We start from the raw sequence: 9,179 nt of genomic DNA on the forward strand, positions 1-9,179 counted from the left end.
ATTTCCATGTATCTCTTATTTACTAATCTTGCATATTGATTTATCTTTTTCCCCAGTATATCCAATGTTTGGGCAAATTTGGTTATGACTTGAAAGACAGATGGAAACTATTTGAGTTTTTAAATATCCAAGGCCTTTGCTGTGGTTTCTAATGTGCCTCTCCCAAGTTTCTAATAATAACTTCCTCTGATCTTTCTGGTGGCAGCCAGAAGCTACATGGGTGATTGAATTGCGCTTTCTAAATGTAATTTATTGAGTTTTCCTTCATTGGAAGAGATGGCTATTCTTGGACAGTAAAAGAGTTCTAATATAATTGATCTGATTTGTTATTTTCATTTTCTTAGTCATTATCTATGCATGAATTTTTAGGGCTTAGGGTAAGAGGTCAGTATAAATAGCAGTTATTTGTTTTCTCTGATCCACTTCCTCTAAGAATCTTACCTGATTTATGGAAATTTAGTGACAGCTTGAAATTGCAGTTTATCTTTTTCTAGGTATGTTTATGCCCTTATTGTAATTTCAGATAGATTAGAAGGGTACCTTTTTAAAAATAGCCAACTTCTTTGTGCTTTAGTCTTCATTCTTCTTGCACAAGTTTTTCTACCTAAAAACAGTGTTTTGTGAAAGTCAGTTTATTTGTTTACTAAATGATCAGTTTAAAGTGGAAGAATCTTAAAGTTGGAAGGAATTTTAGAATTCTTTATCCATCCCCCCATTCCTTATTCAGTGACAAAAAGGCATTCAGACTCTGCTTAAACAGTTCTATTGAATTGAGCATCCCACCTCATGGGAATCATCCCATTTGAAAAAGTTCTAGTTTTACAGAGAGCAAAAATATATCTCCTATAGTTTCTATTCACTTCTTCTAGATGATTTTCTGTAATCAACTGGAATGTCTCTTTCTTTTACGCATTTAAAAATGGTAACATCCTTTTTTTTCTTATACAGCAAATGGCCATGGTGAATTCATACAACATGGCTTTTAGGTCTATTATTGTTTTCTTTTTTTCCATCTACAAGAGTTTTTTTAAGTGTCATTTTGTGCTGGACATTGTGCTACCCATTGAGATTACAAAGACAGGTAACAATTAGACAATAAACTAAAAAGTTGAGAGTATAATGAGAAAGCTATTTTTTCGATATTTAAATCATCTTTATTTACAAAATACCATCCTGAGAATTATAGATCCATTAAGCTTCAATTTAAGCAAAAATGTAATCACTTAAGTAACAGCAGTTACTTAAATTGAAAATGAGATCAGTCAAAATTACTTTTGAAGAGACCAAAAATATTGCCAGATTTCTTGCTATGGTTCTGGATGTTCAGTAACAGGCTCATTTGACGGTGGAATCAATACTGAAAGGAACTCACTTCTACCTTCAGAATGTGGGGGTGGGGAAAAATCTAGGTCTTGGGGGAAGGTAAGGAGGAAAACCCCTCGGTGGATAGACATTTCTCATTGCAAATGGAACATATGGTGTACCTGGGAAATCCCTTTGTGGAAAATAATCTTAAGAAGTTCCAAACATGGCTCCTGGAAGAGGTAGGGGCAAAGGAGGTCCTCTTCTCATGAACAGACCCTTTGTATCTACTGGAAACAATGGACCTCTAATTGGAGTAAGAGGTGGAGGAACAAAGCCAGGGGCATTTGCTTTATTTTCAGCACAGAAAGATGAAGCAGGCACATTTAAATTACCAAGATCATCTTTGGCATCATTTCTACTGGATTTCATTTAGGAAGGCATTGACCCTTCCATTTTATCCAAAGAAGGCATATTAAAACTTTTGAATTCTGCTGGTCCAGACAGTCTACCAGAAGTAGAATAAAATTTGTCTTGCCTTTGTGGAGGAAGAGCTGAATCAGGATATGATTGTCCTGGTGGATCAGAGAAAACAAATAACTGCTATTTATATGGTCCTGTTCCCGCAGAGGTGACAGGGACCCAGTGTCAGAAGGAGCCCTGTGAGGATGGGTTAGCCTATCACAGCTTGATTCTCCTCTTTCGTTGGTAATCTGATGGTCCAGAGGATTCCCTGGGTATCTTGAGCCTCTTCCTCCTCCCCTTGGAAGCAAAGGTGAGAGTCTGAGTGGACCCTCCAACAAAGTTGGAGGAGAAAGAAAAGCTCTTGTTTCGGATGAAGGCCGACCCAGTGGTGAGGGACCATTGCCAAATGCTGTATATGGAACATCAAGTGCATAAGGATCTTTTTCTAAAAGTTCAAATTTAAACTGTGTTTCAGTTAATTTTTATGTGTTGTGAGCATTTTCTTTCCTTAAGTTATTTCAACAGTCCGAGATGCCAAATTATCATGAGCTTTTTTCTCCTGGGAAATAATCTGCCCTTGATGAAAGTAAGTATTTCTCTCCAGTTCTTCAAGATCTTCAGCTTGCTTTCTATAGGTCTCCAGCTCTTCAGTGGCATGTCTGATCTTTTTTTCTACTTTAGAAAGTTTCTCTTCTTTCTCTAATGGGTAATTTTCCTCTGCTGTTAATTTCCTGTGGAGTTTCATTTCATTTTCTTGATATAATTCAGTCATTATTTTAAGTTTCTGTTGAAGCTTCTGATTCTCACTTTCAAAATGTGTTTTCTAGCCGCAAAGAGGGTTGTTCAGTCTGTTGATTTTTAATATGCTGTGTGAGCTTTTCCTTTGTTTTATCAACTTCAGATAACTGAATATAAATTTGGTTTCTTTCTCCTTTTAACGTTTTTAAAGAAGCATTTAATTTAGCAGCGTTAATCAGTTTCTCCAAAGCTCCCTTTGGAGGATTATCTACGTATGCACCATTTTCTGATTCACTGTTCATTTCAAATTCCAAGTTATCATCATCTGTTATGTCTTCTCCAAGCATGTCAGCCCAATCTTTCATCTTTAGCAAATGTTCAGTCAGAGTTTTGATGTGATTTTCATCATTTAGAACTTGTTCTCCATGTACTTTGGAGTCTTCAAATGTTATTTTCTATTTATTAAGTTCACTCCCTTGTTCTTTCCACACGTCAGCTTTTTGTAAAACGGTTTCTGGCTTTCCTGAAGTTGAGTATTTTCACTTAAAACATCTTTTATTGCTATCTTCCATCATTCTTTATTCATTTGAAATATCTTGAAGGTCATTTCGGCTTCAGCTAATTGTGATTTGAGGGATTTTGACTCATCTTCTAGAGACTGTATCCTTTTTGAAATATCCGCCATCAGTTCATCTTGTTTAGAATGTTTAGATTTCTCTTCTTTTAACTCTTTTTCTAGACAGAGTATTTCATCCTCAAATTTAGAATTGGACCTGTTCAGCTTTTCACAGGCTGCCTCCAAACTTTGTGTTTCTGTTGCGTCCTTCTCAAAGCTGGCATTCCTTAAAGATAACTCTACTTCATAGCCTTCATACGCTTTTTGAATAAACCTAAATTTTTCAAATACTTCACATTTTTCTTCAATTATTCCAGAAAGCGCTACAGCAAGCTTTTTCTCTCTTCCCACGTAAAGCCAACTCCTAACCGACCTAAAACTTCTCCCCAAACAAAAAGAGAACAGCAAAAAATTCAGCAACAGCTGCATATATCACCAATTCCCATGGAAAACCATAGGGATTAGAATCTGGTCTCACTTGTAGGCAGTGCTGCCACAGACCTGTATAGCTCTTCCAGGACCAGCCCCAAGTATGGCTGCGGGGTAGTCCCAGTCTCCTCCATAGAGCCAAGGCTACTATGGGAGTCACCGCAGTAACCCTGGCCTGTCGAGGTAACAATAAGTGGGGGAGAACACACAGCCTTCGGCCGGAACCCGAATCTGCACCTGGCAACTGGAGGGGACCACTGTGGAGTCAGTTGCAGGGGGAGCTGGGGAACACAGGCATCCACAGGCCTCACAGGTCCACACTGCAGACCCGGGCCCCCTCGTTACACTTTACATCTTGAGGCAGCACAGGTCTGAGCCTGACCAAAATGGCAGCTTTATTTTTTAAAATTATATTGTAAGTTCTGGGGTAATGTGAAGAATGTGCAGGTTTGTTACGTGGATATACACATGCCATGGTGGTTTGCTATACCCATCAACCCATCATCTACATTAGGTATTTCTCCTAATGCTGCCCTCTCCTAGCCTTCCACCTTCTTGACAGGCCCTGGTGTGTGATGTTCCCCTTCCTGTGTCCATGTGTTCTCATTGTTCAGCTCCCACTTATGAGTGAGAACATGAGGTGTTTTGTTTTCTGTTCTTGTGTTAGTTTGCTGAGAATGATGGCTTCTAGCTTCATCCATGTCCCTGCAAAGGACATGGACTCTTCCTTTTTTATGACTGCATAGTATTCCAGTATATGTGCCACATTTTCTTTATCCAATCTATCTTTGATGGGCATTTGAGTTCCTTCTAAGTGTTTGCTATTGTGAAAAGTGCTGCAGTAAACATACGTGTGCATGTGTCTTTATAGTAGAATTATCTATAATCCTTTAGGTATATACGTAGTAATGATATTGCTGGGTCAAATGGTATTTCTGGTTCTAGATCCTTGAGGAATTGCCACACTATCTTCCACAATGGTTGAACTAATTTACACTCCCACTAAACAGTGTAAAAGTGTTCCTATTTCTCCACATCCTCTCCAGCATCTGTTTGTATTATTGAGACCACTGTTCTGTTATACTGGTCTACATATCTGTTTTGGTACCAGTACCATGCTGCTTTTGTTACTGTAGCCTTGTAGTATAGTTTGAAGTCAGGTAGCATAATGCCTCCAGCTTTGTTCTTTTTGCTTAGGATTGTCTTGACTATGCAGGCTCTTTTTTTGGTTCCATATAAAATTTAAAGTAGTATTTTCCAATTCTGTGAGGAAAATCAGTGGTAGCTTGATGGAGTTGGCACTGAATCTATAAATTACTTTGGGCAATCTGACCATTTTCACAATATTGATTCTTCCTAGCCATGAGCATGGAATGTTTTTCCATCTGTTTGTGTCCTCTCTTATTTCCTTGAGCAGTGGTTTGTAGTTCTCCTTGAAGAGGTCCTTCACATCCCTTGTTAGTTGTAATCCTAGGTATTTTATAATGTTTGTAGCAGTTGTGAATGGGAGTTCACTCATTATTTGGCTCTCTGTTTTGTCTATTATCGGTGTATAGGGATGCTTGTGATTTTTGCACATTGATTTTGTATCCCGAGACTTGTTGAAGTTGCTTATCAGCTTAAGTAGGTTTTGGGCTGAGACAATGGGGTTTTCTAAATATACAGTGATATCATCTTGAAACAGAGATAATCTAACTTCCTCTCTTCCTATTTGAATACACTTTATTTCCTTCTCTTGCCTGATTGCCCTGGCCAGATCTTCCAATACTATGTTGAATAGTAGTGGTGAGAGAGGGCATCCTTGTCTTGTGCCAGTTTTCAAAGATAATGCTTCTGGCTTTTGCCCATTCAGTATGATATTGGCTATGGATTTGTCCTAAATAGCTCTTATTATTTTGAGAAACGTTCAATCAATATCTATTTTATTGAGAGTTTTTAGCATGAAGAGCTGTTGATTTTTGTCGAAGGCCTTCTCTGCGTCTATTGAGATAATCATGTGGTTTTTGTCATTGGTTCTGTTTATGTGATGGATTATGTTTATTTATTTGTGTATGTTGAACAAGCCTTGCATCCCAGGGATGAAACCAACTTGATCATGGTGGGTAAGCTTTTTGATATGCTGCTGGCTTCGGTTTGCAAGTATTTTTTTTTTTTTATTGTATTTTAGGTTTTGGGGTACATGTGATGAACATGCAAGATTGTTGCATAGGTACACACTTAGTAGTGTGGTTTGCTGCCTTCCGTCCCCTCACCTGTATCTGTCATTTCTCCCCATGCTATCTCTTCCCACCTCCCCACGCCCCTCCCCTCCCCCATTTCCCCCCAGCGGACCCTAGTGTGTAGTGCTCCCCTCCCTGTGTCCATGTGTTCTCATTGTTCAACACCCGCCTATGAGTGAGAATATACGGTGTTTGATTTTCTGCTCTTGTGTCAGTTTGCTGAGAATGATGGTTTCCAGGTTCATCCATGTCCCTACAAAGGACTTGAACTCATCGTTTTTGATGGCTGCGTAATATTCCATGGTGTATATGTACCACATTTTCCCTATCCAGTCTATCATCGTTGGGAATTTGGGTTGGTTCCAGGTCTTTGCTATTGTAAACAGTGCTGCAATGAACATTCGTGTGCACGTGTCCTTGTAGTAGAATGATTTATAATCCTTTGGATATATACCCAGTAATGGGATTGCTGGGTCAAATGGGATTTCTATTTTTAGGTCCTTGAGGAATCGCCACACTGTCTTCCACAATGGTTGAATTAATTGACATTCCCACCAACAGTGTAAAAGTGTTCCTATTTCTCCACATCCTCTCCAGCATCTGTTGTTTCCCGATTTTTTAATGATCGCCATTCTAATTGGTGTGAGATGGTATCTCAATGTGGTTTTGATTTGCATTTCTCTGATGACCAGTGATGATGAGCATTTTTTCATGTGTTTGTTGGCCTCCTGTATGTCTTCTTTTGTAAAGTATCTGTTCATATCCTTCGCCCATTTTTGAATAGGCTTTTTTGTTTTTTTCTTGTAGATCTGCTTTAGTTCTTTGTAAATTCTGGATATCAGCCCCTTGTCAGATGGGTAGGCTGCAAAAATTTTTTCCCATTCTGTTGGTTGCCGATTCACTCTACTGACTGTTTCTTTTGCCGTGCAGAAGCTGTGGAGTTTGATTAGGTCCCATTTGTCTATTTTGGCTTTTGTTGCCCTTGCTTTTGGCGTTTTGGTCATGAAGTCCTTGCCTACACCTATGTCCTGAATGGTTTTGCCTAGATTTTCTTGTAAGGTTTTTATGGTATTAGGTCTGATGTTTAAGTCTTTAATCCATCTGGAGTTAATTTTGGTGTAAGGTGTCAGGAAGGGGTCCTGTTTCTGCTTTCTGCACATGGCTAGCCAGTTTTCCCAACACCATTTATTAAACAGGGAGTCCTTTCCCCATTGCTTGTTTTTGTCAGGTTTGTCGAAGATCAGATGGTTGTGGGTATGTTGTATTTCCTCTGAGACCTCTGTTCTGTTCCATTGGTCTATATCTCTGTTTTGGTACCAGTACCATGCTGTTTTGATTACTGTAGCCTTGTAGTATAGTTTGAAGTCCGGTAGTGTGATGCCTCCTGCTTTGTTCTTTTTGCTTAGAATTGACTTGGCTATGCGGGCTCTCTTTTGGTTCCATATGAAGTTTAAGGTGTTTTTTTCCAGTTCTGTGAAGAAGGTCATTGGTAGCTTGATGGGAATAGCGTTGAATCTGTAAATTACTTTGGGCAGTATGGCCATTTTCATGATGTTGATTCTTCCTAACCATGAACATGGAATGTTCATCAATCGAGATAATCATGTGGTTTTTGTCTTTGGTTCTGTTCCTGTGGTGAATTACGTTTATGGACTTCCGTATGTTGAACCAGCCTTGCATCCCCGGGATGAATCCTACTTGATCATGGTGGATGAGCTTTTTGATATGCTGTTGCAATCAGTTTGCCAGTATTTTATTGAAGATTTTTGCATCTATGTTCATCATGGATATTGGCCTGAAATTTTCTTTTCTTGTTGAGTCTCTGCCGGGTTTTGGTATCAGGATGATGTTTGTCTCGTAAAATGATTTGGGAAGAATTCCCTCTTTTTGGATTGTCTGGAATAGTTTCAGAAGGAATGGCATCAGCTCCTCTTTGTATGTCTGGTAGAATTCAGCTGTGAACCCATCTGGACCTGGGCTTTTTTTGGGTGGTAGGCTCTTTATTGCTGCCTCGACTTCAGACCATGTTATTGGTCTATTCAGGGTTTTGGCTTCTTCCAGGTTTAGGCTTGGGAGGATGCAGGTGTCCAGGAATTTATCCATTTCTTCCAGGTTTACTAGTTTATGTGCATAGAGTTGTTTGTAATAATCTCTGATGATGGTTTGGATTTCTGTGGAATCTGTGGTGATATCCCCTTTATCGTTTTTTATTGCATCAATTTGGTTATTCTCTGTTTTCTTTTTTATTAATCTGGCTAGTGGTCTGTCTATTTTGTTGATCTTTTCAAAGAACCAGCTCCTGGATTTATTGATTTTTTGAAGAGTTTTTTCTGTCTCTATTTCCTTCAGTTCTGCTCTGATCTTAGTTATTTCCTGTCTTCTGCTAGGTTTTGAGTTTTTTTGATCTTGCTCCTCTAGCTCTTTCAATTTTGATGATAGGGTGTCAATTTTAGATCTCTCCTTTCTTCTCATGTGGGCACTCATTGCTATATATTTTCCTCTAGAGACTGCTTTAAATGTGTCCCAGAGATTCTGGTATGTTGTGTCTTCATTCTCATTGGTTTTGAAGAACATCTTTATTTCTGCCTTCATTTCATTGTTTATCCAGTCAACATTCAAGAGCAAGTTGTTCAGTTTCCATGAAGCTGTGCGGTTCTGAGTTAGTTTCTGCATTCTGAGTTCTAACTCGATTGCACTGTGGTCTGAGAGACTGTTTGTTATGATTTCTGTTCTTTTGCATTTGCTGAGGAGTGATTTATTGCCAATTATGTGGTCAATTTTAGAGTAGGTGTGATGTGGTGCTGAGAAGAATGTATATTCTGTGGATTTGGGGTGGAGAGTTCTGTAAATGTCTATTAGGTTTGCTTGTTCCAGGTCTGTATTCAGGTCCTGGATATCCTTGTTGATTTTCTGTCTGGATGATCTGTCTAATATTGACAATGGGGTGTTAAAGTCTCCCACCATTATTATGTGAGAGTCTAAGTCTCTTTGTAAGTCATTAAGAACTTGCCTTATGTATCTGGGTGCTCCTGTATTGGGTGTGTATATATTTAGGATCGTTAGCTCTTCTTGTTGCAGTGATCCTTTTACCATTATGTAATGTCCTTCTTTGTCTCTTTTGATCTTTGTTGCTTTAAAGTCTATTTTATCAGAGATGAGAATTGCAACTCCTGCCTTTTTTTGCTCTCCATTTGCTTGGTAGATCTTCCTCCATCCCTTTATTTTGAGCCTTTGTGTATCCTTGCATGTAAGATGGGTTTCCTGGATACAGCACACTGATGGGTTTTGGCTTTTTATCCAATTTGCCAGTTTGTGTCTTTTGATTGGGGCATTTAGTCCATTGACATTTAGGGATAGTATTGTTATGTGTGAATTTGATACTGTCATTTTGATGCTACCTGGCTGTTTTG

General features: G+C 38.8%; 1 pseudogene; it reads right to left on the reverse strand.

Moving 5' to 3' along the window:
- Positions 1-1,380: 1,380 nt before the first annotated feature.
- LOC101047499 (melanoma inhibitory activity protein 2-like) lies at positions 1,381-3,684 on the reverse strand (annotated as a pseudogene).
- Positions 3,685-9,179: the final 5,495 nt, after the last annotated feature.

Source organism: Saimiri boliviensis, chromosome 1 (genome assembly GCF_048565385.1).
Source record: "Saimiri boliviensis isolate mSaiBol1 chromosome 1, mSaiBol1.pri, whole genome shotgun sequence".
NCBI lineage: Eukaryota > Metazoa > Chordata > Mammalia > Primates > Cebidae > Saimiri > Saimiri boliviensis.